The following is a 25,291-nucleotide window of genomic DNA, read 5'->3' as shown; positions in this document are numbered from 1 at the left end:
CGAATAACGGTAAGAACACTTCCCCGACTTTACACCTAGTCGCCTCTGTTTTTATCGACAAGAGACAAGTAATAGCCTCGTACTCTTTGTTTTTCACAGAGAGACACTCAAGGAAGTCAACGCGGTAATATCGCTTTTCAATCTTTGAGCACGGGTGCACATTAATAGTAATTTCGACCATAACTGTTTGGGTTAATTTATCCCCCGCAGGTTCTCGATTTGGGAAGGTTTATCGTCCGACACTTAGAACGTCTTTTGCGCATTAAAAGTCTCTTGCGCATGTAAGTTTTTTATGCATGTCCCTCACAAAGTTTCTCTCTCGCTAGACATCACTCCCGCTTTTTTTAATGGTTACGCATGGCATGATGAAAACACTTAGTGTCACTCGTGTACATTGAAAGCATGGCAAGATAATGTACGTCATAAGCAGAGTTTAACACAGACGAGGTAATCCCTCACAAGGGCTCAAGCACGGGACATTTTCCCCTGTCACTTTTTCCCTACGTTTAAGCATGTGATATTGCGCACTTAGAATGTGATGTTTAAATGATCATGCTTTCCGGGTGTTTAGTTTATGCATGTAACAAGGTTATGCTCTACCAATCCTGACCCCTCTCTAGTGTAACCCTGTATCCTCTGCCGCTATGAGAGATTTAAAACCATGTTGTATTGTCCTGCAGATTCCCCTGACGAAGGGCACCAGACTTTGCCCGAAATGCATTGGGATGCGCTATATAACAATGCTGCTCAACATTGATGCTTGTGAATTGTCAACAACATATAATGTTTTTTCTAGAAAATCTTCAAAGGAATTATAAATTGAATAAAACAAGAATGTTTCGAAATGTCTATTGATACATGATTACAATGTTTAAAGTTATGAATTTGAGTTGAACAGACTGTAAACTAGTTGAACTTTGGATTTACACTCTGTATGAGTGATTAGAGCAGTGCATCAGTGTCCCGGACAGCGTCCAGGAATTTCATTATACTTTCAGAATAAGGGTCTCAGCAGAACCCCTTTAACCGATGCACGCCATGGTCAAAACCATTGAATGTAGAACAGAATATTTGAGTACATGATTAACTAGACTATTGAGTGCAAACGCTGCTGCGTTAATCCCTCTTAGTCCTACATCAGCCAGGGTCTGCCACAATTTTTCTCTAGGGACCAGATCAAACGCAGCTTTTAGATCCACAAAAACTGCATACAATGACCCCTTTTTTAGTGTGACATTTCTCCAATAGATGGTTATAAAGTATAGTACTTGGTCAACACTACTAGTCAGGGGGCGAAACCCTGCCTGATAGGGTGACAATATGTCCCCTTCATCAATCCATTGCTGCAGTTTGTTTTGGACTAGGCGACCCATTAGTTTTTGGGCTGTATCAATTAAACTAATAGGTCTGTAATTGTTAGCTAGGGTTTTGTCCCCTTTTTTAAAAATTGGGATAATTTCTGCTCCCCTCCAAGATGCAGGTACCTCCCCTCCCAACGCCACAGCATTGGCCAGCATATTGAAATAGGTACACCAGGATTTCCGGTCCGATAAAAATATATCAGCCGGAATTCCATCCATGCCAGGGGCTTTTCCCCCCGCTATACAATCCAATGCTTTACTAACATCCATTTCATATTTGATGTTTGAAATAGACAAGTGGTGGGGGTTCAATGGAAATGTAGGCTGAGTTACGAGCATACTGTGGTTGGAAATACTCAGTCCATTCGTGTTTTTCAACGTGGTTTTGTGGCTGAGCAGCTATCCCTCCCCTTTCCCATTTTACCAGGGACCAGAATCGCTTAGAGTCCTTGGCCGCACAATCCTCCTTCAGGTCCTGCCAACATTCCTCATCCCAACGTTTCCTAGCCTGCTTCTGGGTCTGCCTATAATTATCCCTAGCCCTCCTAACTGCTATGGCATTGCCTGTTCTCAATTCTGTGCTTAGGTTGAGGCGTGCCAGCCTACAACTCTTATCATACCATCCTTGCCTAGGCTGCTCTTTTTTGGTTTTATTAGAGTTTACTGTTTTAATAAAAAAGCTTTGAATGTTACAAAAGAGTTTTTTATGTGCCTCCATCATATAATCTTGGAAGTTTGGCTTTCCAGAGTGGGACTTAATATTATGTACTTCATCGACTACTATTTTTTTGAGAGTCTCGAATTTTGCTGGATCTTCTAATAACATTCTCCATTTCAGATGTCGTTGGTTATTCGAACAAACAGCATCCTGCGTGACCATTTCATTTATATTATTAGACACTATGCTCTCACTATAGGGGTGAAGGGTCAGGCATAGAGGGTTGTGGTCACTTTCTAATCTCTTTTCCACAACCATATCTACCATTTTATTCCAGGCCCTTACATCCAGTAGTAGATAGTCAATTCTACTACCTGCTCGACCATTATCAAACGTATTATTCCCTTCTAAGTCAGAGGGCGAGCGCCCGTTTACTGCTCTTAAACCTTTTGCTAGACAGAGACTCTTTAGCTGAATTGCCACTGAGCTCCATTTTTTAATAACAGGCACCTCTAACTGGGGTATACCCCACTTAGCATCCTCCTCTTCAGATAAAATCCTGTCCTCTTCGCCCAAGGGTTCAAAGGTGGCATTAAAATCTCCGCCTACTATTACATGAGATTTTACTATTATCACTTCGATATTCTCCTCCAAGATTGTTACGACCTCTGAGGATTTGCCACTACCAACTCCCCTGGCATAAACATTATATAGGACAAGTTCGTGGCCGTTTTCCCAACTGATATCAAGAGCTATGATATCATTAGATGGTACGGGTCTTTGCTTTATGGAACAATTCAGTGATTGACGAACCCAAATTAACAAGCCTCCTGAGGGGCGTCCCAAACGATTTCTAGTTGCTGACATATGGAAGTTTAAATACCCCAGTCGAAAAGTTGGGGTCACTGACCAGGTTTCTTGAAGCATGATTATATCAAATTGATCAATGAAATCCCCCCACTCTGGTGTGGTTATTTTATTTGCTATGCCTGCTATGTTCCATGAAACAAGAGATAGGGATATAGTCGCTTGATATGGCAACACCTGGCACTTATCAATATTATTTACAAATACTTCAAGTTCTGCAGCTACTGTTTCTCCATCTCTCAATATTGTTTTACTTTCTTTTGTCTCTCTAGCTCTATTTAAACCCTCTAAATCTGCCTCTAACACTCCTTGGACAGAGATTTGGAGTAACTTCTTTTTGGGAGAGACAGATTCGCGAGATTCGAGTCAGTCGCACTCGTTTAGATCGGATAAAGCCGAATAGCGATTTGCCAAATTTAGGTACAGGCAATTGTGGGGAAATACTCTCCTTATCTAACCCTGATTCATTACAGGACATATTTAACTCATCCCCAATTAATAGGTCTACATTGGAATCTGGTTGTACAACATTTGATGTCATAGAGACATTTAACACTAAACAATCATTTGTCTCCTCCACATGTAGATCTATAAAATTTATTTCATCAGGGTCCAATTGGGTAGAACCAGGGTTTTCCGGTTGAGCACATGGAGGAGAGTCACTAAGCCCCAGGGAAGACCTCCGAACATTGTTAATTTTTGTCACCACTTGGACTAAATAATTGTCCATGGTGTTAGCAGGGGTGACGGGGGTCTTCTGTCTCGACATATGGGAACCTCTCGAGCCTGATACGATATGGCAAGATGTAAAATTATTACCGTAGGCAAGATTTTAGGATTTCGGCACTTAGACAGTTAATAACAACTGTCCAAGGAAACAAGTAACTCACGGCACAGCAGATGATAGATTCCCGGCCCAGTCCAGTCGTGGCCAGTCTTGGACTGTCTTAGACTGTCCGCCCTTTGTCCGGGCTTCGTCCGGCGTCCCGCACACGCGTCCCGCTATGCGTCAGTAGTACGTTTTTATAGGAGGAGCAGGGGGTGGGAAGAGACTCCAGGTGCGCTACGATGATCCGGCGCGGAACCCTGGGTCTCGCAGTTCCAGCCCCTGTTACAGCAGCCTTTCAGTCGCCCTTGATCAAAAAGCGCCTTTCCTCGCAGTTCAGCAGGCGGGTGGTGGGTCAGAGGCAGAGTCACGGACACAGAGTAAAACGAGCGGCTCCCGCGAAGCGGGGGCCGCGAGCTGTTTGAGGAACAGGTCAGCCAATCAGGGAGGAGCAGGGGCGGGAAGAGACTCCAGGTGCGCTACGATGATCCGGCGCGGAACCCTGGGTCTCGCAGTCCCAGCCCCTGTTACAGCAGCCTTTCAGTCGCCCTTGATCAAAAAGCGCCTTTCCTCGCAGTTCAGCAGGCGGGTAGTGGGTCAGAGGCAGAGTCACGGACACAGAGTAAAACGAGCGGCTCCCGCGAAGCGGGGGCCGCGAGCTGTTTGAGGAACAGGTCAGCCAATCAGGGAGGAGCAGGGGCGGGAAGAGACTCCAGGTGCGCTACGATGATCCGGCGCGGAACCCTGGGTCTCGCAGTCCCAGCCCCTGTTACAGCAGCCTTTCAGTCGCCCTTGATCAAAAAGCGCCTTTCCTCGCAGTTCAGCAGGCGGGTGGTGGGTCAGAGGCAGAGTCACGGACACAGAGTAAAACGAGCGGCTCCCGCGAAGCGGGGGCCGCGAGCTGTTTGAGGAACAGGTCAGCCAATCACGGAGGAGCAGGGGCGGGAAGAGACTCCAGGTGCGCTACGATGATCCGGCGCGGAACCCTGGGTCTCGCAGTCCCAGCCCCTGTTACAGCAGCCTTTCAGTCACCCTTGATCAAAAAGCGCCTTTCCTCGCAGTTCAGCAGGCGGGTGGTGGGTCAGAGGCAGAGTCACGGACACAGAGTAAAACGAGCGATCCTTATCTAATTTGTGGGGGCAAAGCAAATATGGATGATTGGTGGCTTCAAGTGAAGCAGCACTGGTAAGCACTGCCAAAAAAAAAACATTTTTCCCCGAGAACTAAAGAAGTTAAAACTGAAATAATGCTCTGTGAATAGTCCTTAAACAGTTGAACTATTTTGTCTATTTAGGCAATACAAATGTAGCTAATTAGTTTTGCCTCATAGACCTTGTTTGTTTTCACATTGGCTAAATTGGTACTGATTTCTGCAATTATAATCTAGCATGTATTCTTAAAAAAAATTGGCTTACAAAAAGTAAAAGATAATAGTGTGAATTTCTTGTGTGGGTACTTGTTAAGGTTTGTCAACACTCACAATAAATCAAAATGCCTGCCGGTCTCTGGCCAATTAGTTATGTTCCTCTTGAACTAGTTACTCACATTTGGTAACGCTCTTTCAGGTGGCTACTCTACCTAACTGCGAATTCTTAAGTGTTGGACCGGGCCCTTTCTGCAGGGTCACCCCCAAACCTTTTGCCATCACCCTTCCTCTTTAGCTGAATTTGTTTTTGTTGGCTTAAACACTGTGCACTTTACCACTGCTAACCACTTGCAAAATGCTTGTGTTCTCTCCATAAAACATGATAAAGTTGGCCTACACATAATTGCCAAATTTAATTTACTTGTAAGTCTCTGGTATATGGTACAACATGTACCCAGGGCCTGTAAATTAAATGCAACTAGTGTACCTGCGGCACTCATTTACCATCCACTAAAGCAGCACTTTAAAAAACGTGTTTCAGGCCTGCCACTGCAACCTGTGGTGCTGTTTTAAATTGCCAATTTGACCTGGCAAAATAACCCTTTTGTCAGACATAAACCTTTATTGTTAATGCTTATAAGTCACTCCTAAGGTAGGCACTAAAAGCTCATAGAATAGGATGCATTGTATTTAAAAAGTAGGGCAAGGGGGTTTCGGTTTTAAATGTTCTGAAACTCATACAGATGTTTTTCACTACTGTAAGGCTTATCTCTACATTTGACTAACACTGGGCTACCATATTACATTTGATAAGTGCTAACTTTGGAAAGGGATCAGGTAGAGATGTCATGTTTAGACCCCAATTAATTATAATTTAAAATCCGCTTTAATGATAACATTGGATTTTGAGTCGCAATTCTAGAAATGCCACTTTTAGAAAGTTGGCTTTTCATATCCCAGCCATTTTGTGTCTCTGAAGGTGTCCTGGCACTGTAGAGTCCTGGGTCACATGATTGTATATAGTTCGGCTGTTGGAGTTTGTGTATTCCTCCCAGACAGTGACAAAAAGAGAACTAGGTGTGGGTCAGATGGGCCATCCTGCCAGGATGGCTGGGGCAGAGCTGTACCCAACCTCACTTTCACTTCAAAGGGCTTGCCTCCAGCACACACAAAGGACCCTGACCCGGCCTTTCATCACCCTAGACTTCTTTGAGGCTTGACAGAGGAATGGAAAATCTTTCCAGAACCAAGTATGTAGGACACACACACACAGGGCTGGCACCATGTACAAATGTTGGACCCTCAAAACTTCTCTTTAGAACATTCTTGCATTTATGGGCCTAATAGAAGAATGACTGCATGCTGCCAGAGAACTGGCCTGAGGACTGCCTTGTGGCCTGAGAAGGAAGGCTGGACTTGGTTTCCTTCATCTCAGGCTAACCTGAGTGACTCCAAGGGTCAGTTAGCTAACCTTCTGTGTGAGCTACAGGGACACACCAAGCTCCAGAGGCGTCCCTGCAACTGCTCAACTGATCATCTGTAACTGGACCTGATTGGAACGGCAACTGGACCTGCCCGAGCCATGCTGTCCTCTGCTCCCTGATCCCCAAGAGGTGCCACCCAGATCCTGTACCCTTGGATGGCATCAGAGTGTACTCCTCGACAAGAGAAGGTAAAAATCCTAAAGTTTGGGCTCCTTGCGACCATGAACAGGCCTGTTCATGCCAAGACTGTACCACCCATGACTACCACCAACCCAAAGCTCAGGTGAGACCTGCTCTTTATGCCACAGTGACCGCCAGTGGTGACTGGCAACTCGAAAGCCACACTTTGCACTAATTCAACATCAGTCTGAGGTGACTGAGGTCTACTGCAGCAACCATCTACAATGCCCGACCTGCTCTTTACGCTATAGAGTCGACCATCCACGACCATCCACGACACTCTGCCTCCTCCTTGTGACCTCCACTGCAAATGGAACTCTTCACGTCATCCTCTGAAGGCTACTTTTCCACGTGCTAACATAGTCCCTGTATCCGACCCATTCTCCATCATGGCCGACCTGAGCGTGTGATTTTGCCCGGGTCTAGCACAGCCAGATGACTATGAGTGGTACCTTATGCTTGCAGGAAGGAGCTATTTTCACTGAAACTAAAAAATGTTTCAATTGCACATTTCCAGTTCTGTTGATTGGATTTTTCTTGCTCTGGGGACATTTTATTTATTAAAACGTACTCTATTTTTCTAAATTGGTTTGGATTTGTTCTTGTGTTTTGTTCTCACCTTATTACTGTTGTGTGCTGCAAAAATACTTTACACATTGCTTCTAAGTTATGCATGACTACTTTGTGCCAAGCTACTAGAGGGTTAATCACCGATTAATTTAGTGACTCTTGTGGCTCACCCTCCTCAACCAATAACCCAAATTTCTACACTCAGACTTAGAATAACCCCACGCACCAAACTGGATCCAGGAATCTTTACATCAGTACTGTTGTGCTCTGGCAGGTGGTGGTGTGCAGCTCTGCATAGATTCCATTTCGCAACAGAAGTGATGCAGTGGAGCTATGCATAGGTGACACTCCTATAGGCTGACATTAGTTTTTATCTTGTCTTTGTCTGTGTCCTCGAATACAGAGTGAAAAACTAATCAGCGTTACCAGTATGCAAATCTGTGATTTGGGACCTTTCTTGAAGGAATGAGAGAGCATTCCACAGAAAGGGGAGGCTGTAGGCCAGTTAGGGAAATAGAGTATCCCCTAGAAAGAGGGCTACCGATGATAAGTAGCTTGGTCATTTGATGGGTATTTCTAACTTCATATTCCTCACCTTTAGAGTAGATACCAGAGCAGTACTTTCCAAGGTGGAGGGTCTTTGGAATGGTCTCTGAATAATATACCCTGAAGGACCAAATAGGTGAAATCCCCTTTATGTATCTCGAGAGAGGGTACCCCACTGGACACCAGGGAACAGGGTACAAAAGACCGTAAGTCAAAAGGAAATCCCTGGGGGATGCTCGTTTCTGCTTTCACACCACTTCATGCACACATAATTAGAATCTGTGTAGCCAAATGGCCGTGCTTAAAAAATGTATTTCAATTTCCACAACCAGATTGGATCGTTTACAATCTATATTTTAATAAAAACATGTACAAAAATATACAAACACATCGATATCACATTTAAAAATTTCAGCACATTTCTGTTGTACAAAACACCGATGAACAGACATTAGATCACAATATTTTCATCACAGTCAAAAGATTTTTCAAAAATTCAAAGATTAAAAAATATAATGCAATACACATAAGAACATATATATACAACTCATATAGAAATGAAAAGAGAATTAGACCTAATAATGTGTACCCCCTAGTTTAGTTGTGGCTATCGAATCTATTTGCCACTGTTTATCGTTGGATCCAAAGGCTTGCCAGACTATATCATCAATGAGACCAACAGTAACAGTAAGTCCTGTACATCAGTTGTTCACTGGGCCCTAGTTGGATTCTCAGTATTTACAGAAAATGCGTCGACGCGTTTCGGTGCAGCACAATTGATATAGTAGCACCTTCTTCAGGACTTCTTACATCTGGGTTTCTTACTGGACAAAATGGTGACACGCACCCTCTCCCATCTATGTTGAGGGAGGTCCAATTATAGGCATCCATGAGGTTATTCTAGAGAGAGTGCTGGGACGAGGCAGAGACGCGGCTCGATCAAACACGAGAACATATCCAGTTTCCCTAAGGAGAGTACGAACGCTATGCCCGTCCAATGAGAGTTTTAAACGTGTATAAGATACTTAGCAAACCTGTCTAATACAGCACAAGCATAGAAAAAGCGAATCTGATAGAAATATCCCTGCTCAGATAATAGAGACAATTCCCCGGGGGGATCCTGAGACGTAACAGTGAAGACGTCTAGAATGTACAGGACTTACTGTTACTGTTGGTCTCATTGATGATATAGTCTGGCAAGCCTTTGGATCCAACGATAAACAGTGGCAAATAGAGTCGATAGCCACATCTAAACTAGGGGGTACACATTATTAGGTTTAATTCTCTTTTCATTTCTATATGAGTTGTATATATATGTTCTTATGTGTTTTGCATTATATTTTTTAATCTTTGAATTTTTGAAAAATCTTTTGACTGTGATGAAAATATTGTGATCTAATGTCTGTTCATCGGTGTTTTGTACAACAGAAATGTGCTGAAATTTTTAAATGTGATATCGATGTGTTTGTATATTTTTGTACATGTTTTTATTAAAATATAGATTGTAAACGATCCAATCTGGTTGTGGAAATTGAAATAAATTTTTTAAGCACGGCCATTTGGCTACACAGATTCTAATTATGTGTGCATGAAGTGGTGTGAAAGCAGAAACGAGCATCCCCCAGGGATTTCCTTTTGACTTGAAATCCCCTTTATGTCAGAACTGGCTGTCGATACTGGAATGTTCTATGAATGTGTGCACTGATGCCCACATCGCAGCCTGACAGATATCAAAACAGACAACCTGTGTGCAAACTCAGTGTTAACAACCTTGGCAGTGGTGGAATGGACCCTCAGTCCTACGTATAGCTGCTTCTTGGCCAACGTGTAGCAAGCCTTAATGCAGAGGGCTATCCACTTGTAAACATCGCTTCCTGCACTTTGTCAAAAGACTTTGTCAAGGTGAATAGCTCTCTGTATGAAAGCCTGCTATGCATTGGCAAGGAATTAGCCTTCAAAAGGACTGAGGTTCTATTCCAAAAGAGGCAAGGCTGCTCCTTTCTTTCCCCAGAGAACCCTACAACCACTGATCATCCCCCAATAGTCTTTGGTAAGATCAATGTAAAAACTCAAGGCTCTATTGGGGTCTAGTAAATAGTCTTTTTGCCTCTTTCAAAGGATTGGGCAAAGCAAAGGGTTGCAGTTCTACACCAGGCCACAAATTCGTCCCAGCACCTGGTGTAAATGGATTTTGTAGAACGGCGTCGCCCAGCAAGGATAACATCCACAACCTCAGGAGGTAGATCAAACACATTGAACTGTTTCTGCTTTATCTTCAGCCATGAAGGTCTTGATTGTGCAAACTTGCCTTGCCTTGCTACTGCAAAGGGAAGATCCTCCCAAAGCGGCAGCACGATTGGAGGACAGATGCTACTACCCAGAAGTTACAGGTCCCACACTCTCCTGCCCAATGTGGGGTCCCTAGGATGACTTGGACCTGGTCCTTCTTGATCCTATTCAGAACTCAGGCAGGAGAGTCAGAGGCAGACGGAGTAGAGTATTCCAATGCTACACTCCAGCCAGAATGCATCTCTTAGAGAGAGCTTTTTTGGAGACTCCAGGAAACAAAAATGCTTACATTGTATAGTAACCTGTCTCTTTCTCTTTAACTCTGACGCAACCTACAGAGTCTTGAGGGCATCATTTGGAATTGTGTGGTGTCCTGGACAACCAGGGATCAGTTGGTTGGTAGCTTGTCCAGAGGAGGTTGTGCAATCTGTTTTGGATGCAATAAAGAGAGTTAGTACAATTTCATGGTGTTTGGACTTTCTTAACACATTGTCCTATCAATGGTGGTAAAAAGATCTAGCAACGGTTCTCCCCACAGTTGGAAACTATCATGTGCCTCCTTAGGGTGTAACCGCCATTCGTGATCAGTCAGGTACTGCTGCATGAGCTCGTTCACCATGGAGTTTTAAAGAGCTCATCAGATGGTTCATAATCAGGGGGATGCCTTGATGTTCCACCCAACTCCAGAGTTGTAGAGCCTCTTGGCACAGGTCCCAGACCCCCACCATGCTTTTTCAAGTATCACAGGGCTGTAGATTTGTCTGTGTGAATCTGTACCAGACTATTATTGATGGATGTAGGGAGGCCTTCAATGCTATGCGAATAGCCTGCAACCTTAACAGAATGATGTTAGGTTAGTTTTCCACCAGAGTCCTACTCTCCCTTTCTCCAACATGAATTCTCCAACACAGCAATGATGCATCTTTCACCACCGTCAACTCTGGGTGAGAGTAATGAGAGGGGTCTGCTTCTGGTCCAATTTCAGTTGAGTAGCCACCCCTACAGATCTGTTGTAGTCTCCTCTGAAACCTCATGGACATCATTTAGGGGTCTCTGGAATCACATTTACAACCATTATATTCCTCCTTGTGACATCTGGAACTAGCCTTCTGACCCTTGGCCCATATGGTCACAAAGGCAGTTCCAGGAATGCTTTGTGAAGAAGAACACAGCACGATGCGCTCAAACCTAAAATAACAAACTTGCTACATAATTCATTTTTTGTTGCTAGTTGAGAGGCAAACATGTGTCTCACTGTCTCTGCTGCTTCTGGGCAGATCGTGAGCAGGGGAAATAAGACAGACGGAAGACAGAAAAGTAGATGAGCAATGGAACCAGAGGGGCCATAAATGAGGAAGAAGACACAACAGAATAGTGAGACAAAGATGTATGTGTGAAAGAGAGAAATATAGAGAAAGAAAAATAAAAATCCAGCTGAGAGAGACAAAGAGATAGTGAGAGACAGAAAGAGACAGAAGAGAGAAGTGATGAGGACAGAGAGAGGCAGGAAAGAGACAGTAGAGGCAGAGGAAAATATTGGTGAAAGATGTGGCAGGCAAACAGAATGAAAAAGACATTAAAGATAAATAGAGGGGGAGGCAGGAGTGAGAAAGGGGTGATAGAAAGACTGTTATACCTGCTGCTCTGCCAGTGTGACTGAGGTTGTGGAATGTTGGTGTGTGGTGATGCTATGGAATGTTGGATGAGTGAGGGTGTCAGTTGGAGAATGGGCTGAGCAGCATGAAGGCTGCTCCTGGTGGGGCTCTTCATAACATCTCCTCAATATATATCTTTCATATTCTTCAATACCGTGCTTAAACCCACATTGATTGCCTTCAACAGTGCCTTACGTAATTATGAGCATTCAATTCTGGTTCGCTCCAGCGCTCATCGTCTGACCACCGGTCTCCAGCTGGCGGCCCTCTAATCCTTGTACATCGGCATATTTCTGATGCCCCGCAGATTCTTACACCACTGCGCTCAAGAATCACTCAGAACTGTTATCCTCTGGATACTGTACGGCTTGATGGTCTGGACATAAACTCCAGGCTACTACTGGAAATAGCATTCATCTCAAACATTTTCCTTGTTGTCCTGAAGATGATCCCAGTATTTTGACAAAGGAATTGAAATGTTGTCGGCTCTTTGCACCTTGACACAACCTTACTGTTTACCAAATGGTGCTATGGTGTCGTAATGTGTATTTGTACTACTGAATAATGCTATAAGCCTTACTACTTTAATGACTGAGTCCTTTTCTTTTTCTTTTTTGTCAAATGTCCCACTTACATGTTGTTCTAATTATTTGTCTACATTAAAATTATGTTGTCCAGTGGAACAGTCATAAGATAGATATCAGTGTATTTCTATGTAAATTACAGTAATAATATTTTAAGTGTTCTTTGGAAATAATTGAAACCCAAGGTCCCTGACCATTAATTGGGTTTCCTTGTTGTAAAATGTGTGTGAATTACTGGCACAATGTGGGCAAGGTTCACATGGAAGATATGTGCCCAGAATTTTATTTCGGCTCAATGGCAGGCTTGTAATTGTGGATTGATATCCTGGCTTCCTACACTCTAAGCATTGGTTCAGCCAGCCATGTAGCCAAGCAATGAGAAATGGATGTCATGCCTATGGTGAGTGTTGTTTTTCTCACCACATTTCTTGCCTTTACGGCGCTTGGTCTGGGCGGTGTTTGAATCGATGGATAGTTCTGTGGCTTCCAACAGCTCGCATGTCCCTTACCTTTAAACTGGGTCGCATGAGGCTGCTTCATCGAGGGTTCTTGGAGTGCGAGCTGCAGAAGGTCCACTGCAGCATCTACATGCCCGGAGCCACCCAGCGCTCTTCACGTTGGAGTGAAGCAGACTTGGCAGCCGGTAGTTGTTCACAAGGTTGTTTTTCCGGCCGCATAGTTCAAAATTTGCGAACATACGTGACAAGAATTTTCCATTCTATTAAGGATAAGGAGGCGAAGATTATGCTTTCTCATTTCTTTATTAGAAATGCTCAGCAGCCAATTAGAAAACAGTATGTAAAAACAAAAACTACAATACCCATGAACACTTGAGTATCACATGACCGATCATAGAGTCACTAGTATAAAACGTCACACAGAGAATAGAAAATCCTCTTTCTTTGGCGACTAAATCAATTCAAAATGAAAACGGGCAGTCCAATATGACCATCAGAAATGAAGTAAGCAGCGGCACCAGAAATCCATGAAGAGGAAGAAATGGATGCTTGCAGCCGTAGACAACTTGGAATTGCAGAGAACCGTCAGGCAGGATGAACCAGGTTGGACAGAAACCTCTATTTAGGATCAGAACCTGAAAAGAGATATAGAGCCGTAATACACATTCTTTGTGCACAGAAGGTCAATAAAAAAGGGGGTAAAACAAGGAACAGTAAGAAACAAAATACCATATGCAATCAGCAATAATCAATAACAAGGTAACACATAAAAAAATGCAGAAAGATGGGTGGGATAATCCTCGCCTCCTTGTCCTTAATAGAATTGAAAATTCTTGTCACATGTGTTCGCAAATTTTGAATTCTATGTCGGGACAGGAGGCTCCGATTATGCTTGTTCAAAGCTGATCCACCACAACAGAAGCAATATGTGCAATCGGTTTATAATAAAAGGTTTTAAACACCGAATCAGACGACCATTCAGCGGCCTTCATGATGTCAATCAAAGTCACTCCCATTGAAAAAGCTTTAGAAGCCATAGCCTCTCATGCGGAATGTGCACCAAGGATAGAGACATCAATACCACCCTCAGTTATGAGCCATCTGACCTAACGGGCCAACGTTGCGGGGGTGACATGACGAAAAGGCTTCTGTAAAGCAATTAACAATTGACCTTGCATTTCCTGACGTAAAGGAGCAACGCAAAGTTTGGGATTATTGGGAAAAGACGGATAGGTAACAGAAGACGTATTACATTTAGTGCGTCTGGAAATAGCAAAAGTAACACCCTCAGGCGTGAAACTGCGACCTGCCAGGTCCAGTGCATGAACATCAGACACGTGTTTGCAAGAAACAAGACCATAGCATAGTCAATTTGGCTGAAAGCTGTTTGCAGGTTAAAGATGAATTGGAAGGCCAGGCTTCCAAGAATCGCAAAACAATGGAAACATCCCACAGGGCAACATATTTTGGACAAGGTGGTTTCACTAGGCGAATACCTTTAAGCAACTTAGAAATCAAAGGATGTTCACCTTCAGGCTTGCCATCAATATTGATATGACCTGCAGAAATAGCAGAACGGAAATTATTAACCGTTCGATAAGCAAGACCGGACGAGGCGATGGAAGCCAGAAAATTAACAATCAGAGAGACATCTGCTGAAGCGGGATCCACCTCCAGTTGAACACACCAATCACACCATCGTTTCCAAGCCCCTGCATAACGTTTGTGTGTGTTGGGTGACCAAGCCTCGCTGATAAATCTGGTAGCGTCTCGCGAAAGGCCTGGGACTTTCCATCGTTTCCCGAAATTCGCCACGCAACTAGGAGAAGGTGGCCTGACTCGATCAGGGGATGTGGATTGCCGAGAGGGTCCAGCAAGAGATTCCACCGCTGGGGAAGAAGGAGCGGCACAGCACAACTAATTTCCAGGAGAACTGGGAACCAAGCTTGAGCCCTCCACAGAGGAGTGTTCAGAATCAGCTCTGACTGATATTGCTTTGTGCGAGCCAGGACCCTGGGGATCATCATAAATGGGGGAAGAGCGTACCACAGGAGCGATGGCCAGGTCTGCAGAAATGCATCCATGGGCAGGGCTTCTGGATCCGGTCTCCAGCTGAAAAACAGGGGAAGCTGAGTGTTGAGGCAAGATGCAAACAGGTCGATCTGACACTGGCCCCAAACACGGGACAGAGAGCGGAAAATGCGAGGGTGAAGCCTCCAATCGCTGAAGTCCCGAAGATTTCGCGAGTTACAGTCCGCAATCAGATTGTTGCGACGGGGAAGATATTTGGCAATAACTGTGATCTTCCGCTGAAGACAAAAGTGCCAGAAATCCTTGGGGATTTCTGCCAAAATCTTGGACTTCGTCCCACCCAACTTGTTGACATACTGAACCGCTGAAACATTGTCCATGCGGAGAAGTATGCAACAATTGGTCCCCGCTAGTAGCTCCAGGCAATTTATATGGAGAGACAATTCCTCCTGAGACCACCGACCTCCCGTCGACAACGGACCGCAACGAGCCCCCCAGCCCCACAGGCTGGCATCGGACACTATCACACCTCCGGGGAGGCTCCGAACAGGGCTCGCCAATTCCATGCTTCCATGTGTTCCAACCACCATAGCATCTCCCACCTCGCTTCCTCTGAATGAGGGACCAGATCTGAATAGCGAAGGCCTTTCTGGAGATGACGGATCTTCAAACGTTGAAGCACCCGGTAATGAAGGGGGCCCGGGAAAATAGCTTGAATCGAGGAAGCTAACAGACCGACAATCAGTGCTATAGACCTCAACGACACACTCTTTCTGGATAAAACTAAATTCAACTCCCTCTTGATGGAACAAATCTTCTGATTGGGCAAGAGGAGTTGACAAGAGAGGGAATCGACCTGGAAACCCAGAAATTCTATCAACTGAGAAGGAAGGAAGACTGACTTCTGAGGGTCCACCAGAAAACCCAGAGACTGCAAGAGAGTGATGGACCACTCTAAGTGCGTCATTAACTTTTGAGGACAATCTGCCATGATCAGAATGTCGTCCAGATAAATAATCAGACCATCTCCCTGGGCTCGCAAGGATTCTACGATGGGCCTCAGAAGCTTCGTGAAGCACCAAGGTGCCGACGAAATGCCGAACGGGAGAACTTTGTATTCAAACCAATTCCCCTGCCATTGGAACTGCGTCCTTTAGATCGAGACGGACCATCCAGTCCCCTTCTCGAAGAAGATCCCACAAAAGATGGATTCCTTCCATCTTGAAGTGGCGATAAACCACCCCTCCATTGAAATCCTTGAGATTAAGTACCAAGCGGAACCCGCCCCCTTTTTTCTGAACCAGAAAAATAATGCTCGCGAAATCCTGAGGGTGGCGGGAAGTCGGAAGAATTGCCCCTTTTTAGGTTTCGCCTGGCGTTTACTGCGCAGGCGAAAACGTTTGTTTACAAGTATGTAGCTTTCTCCCACCTCTGTCTTCCATTGGCTAGCTCCATAAATGGAGGCTAGCCATTGGAAGACAGATCTGTCCGTCATTGCCGGAGCAGATTCGTGGGCGTTCCCGCAATTTTTACTCATCCCACCCACTTTCGTACGTCATGCGGCGGTGGGCGGTGTTTTTTTTGTGGTTTTTTTTGGGTTTCTTTTGGTCATTTCGCCGAAGATGGCGCCCGGGCAGTAGCTTCGTGCAGTCACTGTAGGGTGCCCATGGCTGCTTCTCGATCTTGGTAAGTCAGTGGCCCCATTGTTTAGCGCTGCAGAACAGCATTTTATTCCACTTTATTCCACACAGGCAATTACTTTCACTTTTTCGCGCACGCGTGCGCATCACTAGCGCTATTGCACAATGGCTTCATTACTTCACTACGTGGCGGACTCCAACGTTCCGTGTTTGTTTACCATTGGCAATAGCGCTACCCTATCAGCGCATGTCTTACTAAGCTCACCTTCTTCGGCACCGTCACTGGTTCATTTCTATTTTGTTTTCACTATTACCATTTCAGGATGACATTGTTATCATCACTATGCAGCGAACGTCTATGCACCGTTATTTTCATTTTTCACTGTTCCACAATGGCTTCATTACTTCACGACGCGGCGGACTCCAATGTTCCGTGTTTGTTTACCATTGACAATAGCGCTAACCTATCAGCGCACGTCTTACTCAGCTCACATATGCCCTTATAGTTCTTCGGCGCCAACTGGTCAGTTGATGTCTACCTCATTGGCATGGTGACTGTTTGCCACGGACTTGCTGTAAGTGACGATTTATTTAGTTAATAGGGGTTATAGGGCACGATTATTAATTTCGGCGGCATCAATATTTCTACTATGCTGAATCCATTCTGGCATGCTTCCTGTATTGCCTTATGTTATCGAGTCTATCTGCAGAGTCGACTGCTTTCATTACACAATCTGTAATATATGTTTGAAGGCCAGGGATTGTTGTTTCTGAAGGTTTTGTTTTTTACTTTTTTTCTGCACATATGTGGTATTCTTAGCCTTCTGGCATGTGCGCATTGTAATAGACTTAACTTGATCTGCAATCTGCATGGGTGAAGGACTGCTGCACACCGGTTTCAAATAGGAAGTTCTATACTGAGGGGCTGTTTATTCATTTCATTCGGAGACAACTGCGCTTTGCCTTCCATTATGCACGGCTTCATAATAGTACCTCTCTCATTCAGAAATGTGCCTCGGCTATTACTGTGGCTCCCGGCCTCCCACTCCGCGCGGACTCGCAGTGCAGCAGTCATGCCATTGTTGTGTTCTCAGTTACCCCGGCAACAGCAGTGATGGGAGGCCCAGGCCGTGATCTCACTGCGGGATCAGGGGGGGGCGAATGTGTGACTGGGATGCTGAAGTGAAGTGCAGTGCTCGGTACAGCGGGCGGTTGCACCCCGACATTCCCCTGCTGTCGTGCGTGTTGTGGAGATGGCTTCAGCTCTGTTGTGGTGTAGTGTTTAGTTTGTTGGGCTGGTGATGCGTCAGCACCGTACAGAGTTGCTTCTGGGGCGCAGGTGGCACCGACATTGGTGGGGGCCAATGGAGCGGCTGACAAGGGGACTGCTGCCAAGTTATTTCTCTATATAGCGCTGTACCCAGCTAGTGGGGTAACTGTTTAGGGTGGCATAGAAGGGTGCGAATACAAGCAACAGTATGTGTATGGCACGTTACTGAAGCTCTACACATTGGAGCTTTCGGGTTTTTAAGGAGGTTAGACTGCGAGAGTTTGAGGCGTGCCTTCTCCACCATAGTATAAACTGAAGGCTCAGATCATGAGTCAGGAGTGCATGGGCAGAGACCCCGGCCAGCCGCGATTACTGTTAAAGCGTCTCTGCCCTTTTACACTCCTATTATGAGTTTACACCTCTTGGAATGGGTGAAAACTGTGTGAATATAGATTGAATTAGCCTGTGCTGCTCTGCGTGTTATTCTCTCTACCGAAGTGTGTGCATTTGCGAGAGATTAAGCTATTGGCACTGTAAATGACAATGCCATTTATTTATCTGTTTTCAAAACTAACACATAAATAAAAATGTTGTCATTTACAATGCCAATAGCTCAAACTTTTCAAAAGGCGAAACCATTGCATTGTAAATGCTTGTTTCAGAAGGGAATCGATTTACTCTGAAATGAACTGTTGATCTTGAAGGGAAAAAACTAGGGGGGGTAGGAGGTTGGGACTGATGTTGGGGATGGTAGAACTCTATCTTGTAACCCTGAACAGTCTCCAACACCCATGCATCATTGGAGATCAGATGCCAATTTTGTAGAAAAAATTGAATCCTGCCCCCTAATACAACTTCGGAAGCCGGGATCAACCTCACCTGAAGTGTTGGAATCGTAATGTCCCCCTTGATTTCCGCCGTAACCTCCTTTCTTATATATATCTTTGCTAGAGGGGTAGAAGTTGGTTCTGTTATTGTAACCGGAATTCTGTCCTCCACCTCTTTGGGACTGGAATCCCTGCTGGGTATTCTGGTTAGAGCCGCCGCCGAACGATCGTCCCCTGTATCGTCCGGCCCTAGCAAAAACCGGGCAAAAGGCTCTTCTTAGAGAAGCTTGAGCCTTATCCAGCCCACTAAAGGTAGCAATGAACTTCGTTAACTCCTTCAGGAAAGGCTGGCCAAACAACAAACCCTGAGCCAATGGACCGGATTCGGACGATGACAGTTCCGCCAACTTGGGATCCAATTTAAGAACAATGGAGCGGCGTAGCTCAGAAAATATTGCGTAATTGGCATTTCCTAATTGACAAATAGCCCTCTGGGACCATTCAATCAACTCTTCCGGGTCCACAAGACTGGAGGACTCCTTGGCCTGAAACCCCAGGTCCAAGATCTTAGTTAGAGGACCCAGTAAATCCAACATTTTATCCTGGCAGGAATGCCATGCCCTATCAATACCCTTTTCCGGGTCCCTGGCATACTTCTTAAGAGATGTGACCATAGTAGGGTCGACCTCCGGAGTGTCAGCCAAGTTGTCAGCCAAGTCAGGACGTGGACACTCGGACCGAAGGCGAGCTCAGACATCCTTTTCAAAAGGCTGACGAATATGCGCCTGAACATATTCTGCCACGGCTGGGGACAGAAGCCAGGAGGATGAATTGGGATGAACGATTTCAGAAGGTACAAACGTAAGAACTGGAGGATGTGTGGGAGCATCAACATAATGCTCTTTACAAGCTTTCTTTGAAGGTCGAGGTCCATCTTGTTCAGAAGACGAAGAAGAATGAGTCTCATCAGTATCAGCCTGCTGAACCTGTGACGTCGAGGCCCCAATAGAAGACTTACTGGAAGACCGGTCAGAGGATAAAGCCTTCGCTAATTTTTGAAAATCAGACTTATGGGGATTACTGAGAGACTTAGAAGAAGCACGAGTGGAAGAGGACGGCAACCAACACTGTTGTTGCGCATATTTGGAAAGATGATGTTTCAAGGGGGTAATTGCGCGAACAAGCGCTTTGTTAACGGAGTGTTGAACCCCTTGATCCAAAGCTTCAACCACGTCCTGCTCCATAGAGCTAGAGGCATCATCCTCATAATAATAGTTGTCCTCCTCATAGTAGTTCTCCATAATTACACAAAGGGTAACAATAATGCCCACAGAGGAGACTGTAATCAAAGTGGCCAAAGGCACAATGCAGGGGGAGTGACCAAACCCCAAAGCAAGCCAACAGCACACAGGTTGAACCTGTGGAAACAACAAAATTAAATGTGGAGGGAGAGCTTGCTAAATAATAGCCACTCTAGGCTAAGCCTATGAAAATTATGCAGCCCGAATTAATATTTTCTGAGTTTGGGTGTAAATTGGGGCCAAAATGCAGGCTGTGGGCAAAACAGGCAAGAAATGCCAGTAACAACATAAAAAATGGCCGCAGCGCATGCGCGGTAACTGCTGCCTGCCAGGAAGTATTGTGAAACACTTGCGCACCATGCGCGAGTGTTCCTGCCCCAAATCTCCCGCTCCACCAGACCAAAAGGCACTGGCGTGTAACGCCCAAACCGTGGAGGCGAACGCGCGCTCCCTGCAACGTTGGGAAATCAGAATGAAAAAGCACCAAACGTGGAAAAAGAAAACCGGCAGCAATGCAAGAAAAAAGCCGGCTGAAACAGGGCACAGCAAAGCGCTAGTAAAGCCCGCACATAAGCGGCAACACTGTAAGCATTGAAAGCATGTATAAAGCCATGAAATACACTTGAACAAATCAGTAATGGTAGAAATGCACTTAACTGGCTGTGGAGCAGCAAAGAAAGAGGATTTGGTATTCTCTGTGTGACGTTTTATACTGGTGACTCTATGATCTGTCATGTGATACCCAAGTGTTCATGGGTATTGAAGTGTTTGTTTTTACATACTGTTTTCTAATTGGCTGCTGAGCATCTCTAATACAGAAATGAGAAAGCATAATCTGAGCCTCCTGTCCTGACATAAAATTCGCTCTGCATTATGGTGCAACAACAAGGAATAAATGGACAATAGGAAAAAAATATTTAAGCAACGTGCCTATTCCAGCAACGTATTTGCGGGGAAGGAAGAACCTCAGCGATGCGTTTTTGTGGAGGCGAGAAACTGCCTTGATGTCCGGTTTTTGAGTGAAAGTTCAATATGTAATGTTGCACAAAGATCTGAGGAGGAATGTACAAATAATCCTAGGAAACTACGGTGGGCGTGCAAAGTACGTGAAAAGTGAGGTAGGACTGGAGGTTTTTAGCATGCATTATGGAAATTAAAGAAGGACACCTTGAGAGTGTGGTGTCTAGGCAGACTACAGACTACAGCATTTCTGTCGGAGGTTTTTATGTGGTGAAGACGCTGGTAGTGCATTGCCAACTTTGTAGGGTTAAGTGTTAAGATGTTTAACTTTCCTTTGGTGCAGACCATGGTGACCACTTTATTTGTTTTGATTTATTGTTTTTCGGATCGACAGTAGTGACGACTTCATATGAGATATGTATTTGTGTCAACTAAGATGAGTTTCAGATGAGAGGTCACTCACCGGTGATCTTGAGTGTTACTGGGGTTACTGTCCTAAGCCATATCCACAGTATGTCTGTATGTTATCACTGATGTGCTGCATGGGTGTTTTGTTCATTAAGGGTGTGTTGGGTACCCCATACTGTATTTCTGCCACAGTGTTGTTGCTGGGGAGAGACATGTACATATTTGGGCTACGGTGTGAGTGTTGTGATATGAGGGTCCTAAGGTCCTGAGGTGAGACCGAGTTCTGGTCCTGGCGTATGATTGAAGTTTTTCCATTCTTCCTAAGGGGTAAGGGTGAAGGGCAGCGGTTAATCCAAAGATGTCCACCCTTCCTTTGGGGTTATCGATGAAGGGCAGTGTTTAAGTCCAGGATTTCCACCCTTTCCTAAGGGGTACGGGTGAAGTGCAGTGGTTAAGTCAAGGATTCCCAACCTTCCTATGGGGCTAAGGGTGAAGGGCAGTGTTCAAATCAAAGTGTTCCACCCTTCCTGAGGGGTAAGAATGAAGGGCAGCGGTTAAGCCAAGGAGTTCCACCCTTCCTAAAGGGTTATGGGTGATGGGCACTGTTTAAGGCAAGGTGTTCCACCCTTACTGAGGGGTTAAGGATAAAGGGCAGTGGTTAAGCAAAGGATTTTCACCCCTCTGGGTTATGGGTGAAGGGCAGGGTTTAAGCAAAGATGTTCCACCCTTCTTGATGTTTTTTCTTCACTATGGGCGGTTCTCTACTCTGCCTCCGCATTAGGGGCTTGGTAGAGGAGCTGTGGCATGGTAAAGTGGATGTTGTTTTCTTAATTGAAAGGGAGAAGATGAGTGAGGGCATGTTAGAGTGGATGCTGTTTTCTTGTTTGAAGTGGAGAAGATGAGTGAGGGCTGTTTGTTTAGTTTCATTTATTGTTTTCTTTGTTCTGATTAGCAGGCACATAGTCGAGAGTGTGTTCACAGTGGCTTGTTTACCTATTGGGAAACATGGCTATATGTTGACACGTGCATTTATTCTTATTACATGTATATCTTAATTTCCATTATTTTCCTTGGTAACATGCATGGTCTTTTACAATTATTTTGTTACATGCATGTTTTATTACATTTGTTTATGAGGCATGTACCATTCCAATACATAATTTGGCGCTATGTTGCTTATTCAGTTATGCATCATGTGTGCAATGTTTTCCACCTGATATTTCCATGCACCTTTACTGCCTCTAATTTGTTATTGTGTAAACATGCATGCAAGTGTCTCTAATGTTACTCTAGCTTTTGTATGCAATTTCCTTTCCTCTCAATTTGCTATTTGGTAGACATGCATGGAGTAGTTGCTAATGATATTCTGGCTTTTGTAAAGAAGGGAGATGTGTTTTACCTGCTGCTCAGCCAGTGTGAGAAGGGTTGTGGAATGTTGGTGTGTGGTGATGCTGTGGAATGTTGGATGAATGAGAGAGTCAGTTGGATAATGGGCTGAGCAGCAGGAAGGCTGCTCCTGGAGGGGCTCTTCATAACATCTACTTAATAAATATCTTTCATACTCTACAATGGACTATTGAAGATCTGTTTAACTACAACAAAGACAGTCTAGAAAGACACAGCACAGATGGAGGGCAGGTGAAAAAGAGACATCTGAGAGAAGGTGTGAGGGACAAGTGAGAAAGAGACAGTTCAAAGAGAGAGAGAGAGTAGATGTTAGAGAGGTGATAAAGAACAATTGTTTTGAGAAAGCTCAGAGAGACACAGCAAAAGAAAGTGGCTGATACAGGCAGGCAAGATGGATCAACAAAGTGGCAGACAGGATAGAAAGAAACAGGCAAGAGGTGGGGGAATGGGCAGGTAAAAGCTAGAGCAGTTTAGAGAGGTCACAACTAGGCAAAAACATGAGGTCATTATCTAATACAATAGTACATTTGGGCCCTGCTCTGATGTGAGATGATGGCCAAATATTTTGCTTGGTCTTATAAAGCCAGAGGCAAGGTCTCAGTCTACACCAATGTCTTAGCGTGAACTGAGAGTTTGCAGCTGCACTAGACAGAGTAAAGTAGTAAAAGACAGAACACAGGTTTCAAACTGCTTATCCATTTTTCATTGCTTGCAGACTGGCCTGGTGTTGGATTGTGTGCATATGGGGCTCACAGGAAACTTCCATAATCCAGGAAGTATGCCTTAGGGAGTGCACTGGTTATATGATCTGTATGCCTAACAATATGACTAGGTATATGATGCTTCCCACTTGACACAATTTGTGCACCTTCTGGGATCCTCTTTGCTCCTGATGCAGCGCTATCAGTATAGCGCAGGTAGATGGGAATGTTTCCCCTTCATTTGCATAGACCATGCCTCTATTAAAATTAGGAAATGTCCTGCTGACATTGCACATGAGTGGAATGTGTGTTGAAGCAATGGGTATTACAGTAAACAAACATTGGAGGAGTACCACCAAAAGACCCGTCCAGGTCTCAGCAAAGTTGGAGGAGAAAAAATGAGAGGAGAAAAAATGAAGGGAGAAGAAGGAGAAACACAAGAAAAGGAAATTTTCCTTTTCTATGAAGACCCCTCACTCACCAACCTAGTTGGTGACATGCTTCATCGTCGGGGTCCCACCCAACAGCCGAATGCCGTCCGGGTGTGCTGCGACACCCGACTACATTGGAGTGGGTTGTTTTTTGTGAAATTGTGAGTGAAAAAAGGTGGTTTAAAAATTGTCCTGGTATAACTCCGTTGAAAAAAACCTTATTCCAGAGCTACTGGACAATATTAAAAAGGTATATCAGATACATGTTTGGAGATTACTGATCCATTGTTATCTGAAAATAGTGAAAAAAGTGCAAAGTGACGGTCTACATGTTTCAACCTGTAACAGGAAATTACCAGGTTTTCGTCAGGGCCAGAGTGTGCGTGACCTGTGTGGTATACACATGCTAAGGTGTATTCTACCCTTGATCACAGGATACCAACTGCATACTCACAGTTGCCGCCCTTTCATCCAGTGTGAGAAAGAGAAACCAGCAAAGATAAAAAATACAGTGACAAGCAAACAAATGATATACCTGTAGCATAGAATCGGTATAATCAAGTGTTCCTTATTCTCCCAGTGTAGTATAATGCATCATTAGCAGCAAATTATCAAGTATCTGACTCCCTGGTTGAGAGGCAGTGGCTATTGTTTAAATTATGTGCATATTGTTATGTGACAGACTTAGTCACTCAGGGAAAAAGCATCCACTCAATTCGAAGTTGCCGTGGAGTTGTGCACAACAGGTAATAGGCTGCAATTAAATCCAGTTACAGAAGCAGTATCAATTTATGACCGTTCGTTTTTAACTACTTGCATACGTTACGAAGTGGGTGACTATGCTGTCAAACATAGGTGAGGGCGTCATGAGTCATATTAGCATGCCAGTCAATAGAATGTAACCAAGAGAACTATAACATGGGGAAAGTGATGACACTTACTCGAATTTCCAGTTTAGTGTGCCTCATGGGAGTCAGGGTCGTGATGCTAACCCTATTGACACGGTCTAAGCATTAAAATGTATGGTAAGTGTCACATCAAGAGGGACTCAGAGTGATGGAAAACAGGCATTGAGCCCACAATGCAAACAGAGCCCATTCGTATCAGGACCACGGGTGGGGCCCACCCGCATGACTGTGGATTGAGGAGCCAAATCGCTACGTGTGACTGATAAGCCTTGGAGTGAGGCGGTATGTTGGTGATCACCGCAGAGCCCACCCGCATAGTTACAAGGTTTTAGAGCCATGTCCCCCGCTGTATAACCCTGGGGTAGGGTGAGGTAAAAAGAGTTAGAGAGGAGCACACTCGCATTCAGAGTGTGGTGATCGCATTTTTAAATGGTATTCAGTGCGGTGCCCACCCACGTTGGTAGTGCGAACAGTGCCCACGCAATTCAGTAGAACTCCATGTGCTCGTATGTCCATCGGCCATGGAGTGAGTCAGAATATTAGTAATCACAGCGGAGCCCTCC

The sequence above is a fragment of the Lissotriton helveticus genome, chromosome 9 (assembly GCF_964261635.1).
Source record: "Lissotriton helveticus chromosome 9, aLisHel1.1, whole genome shotgun sequence".
In the NCBI taxonomy this organism is placed as follows: domain Eukaryota; kingdom Metazoa; phylum Chordata; class Amphibia; order Caudata; family Salamandridae; genus Lissotriton; species Lissotriton helveticus.
This window is presented reverse-complemented; position numbering follows the sequence as displayed.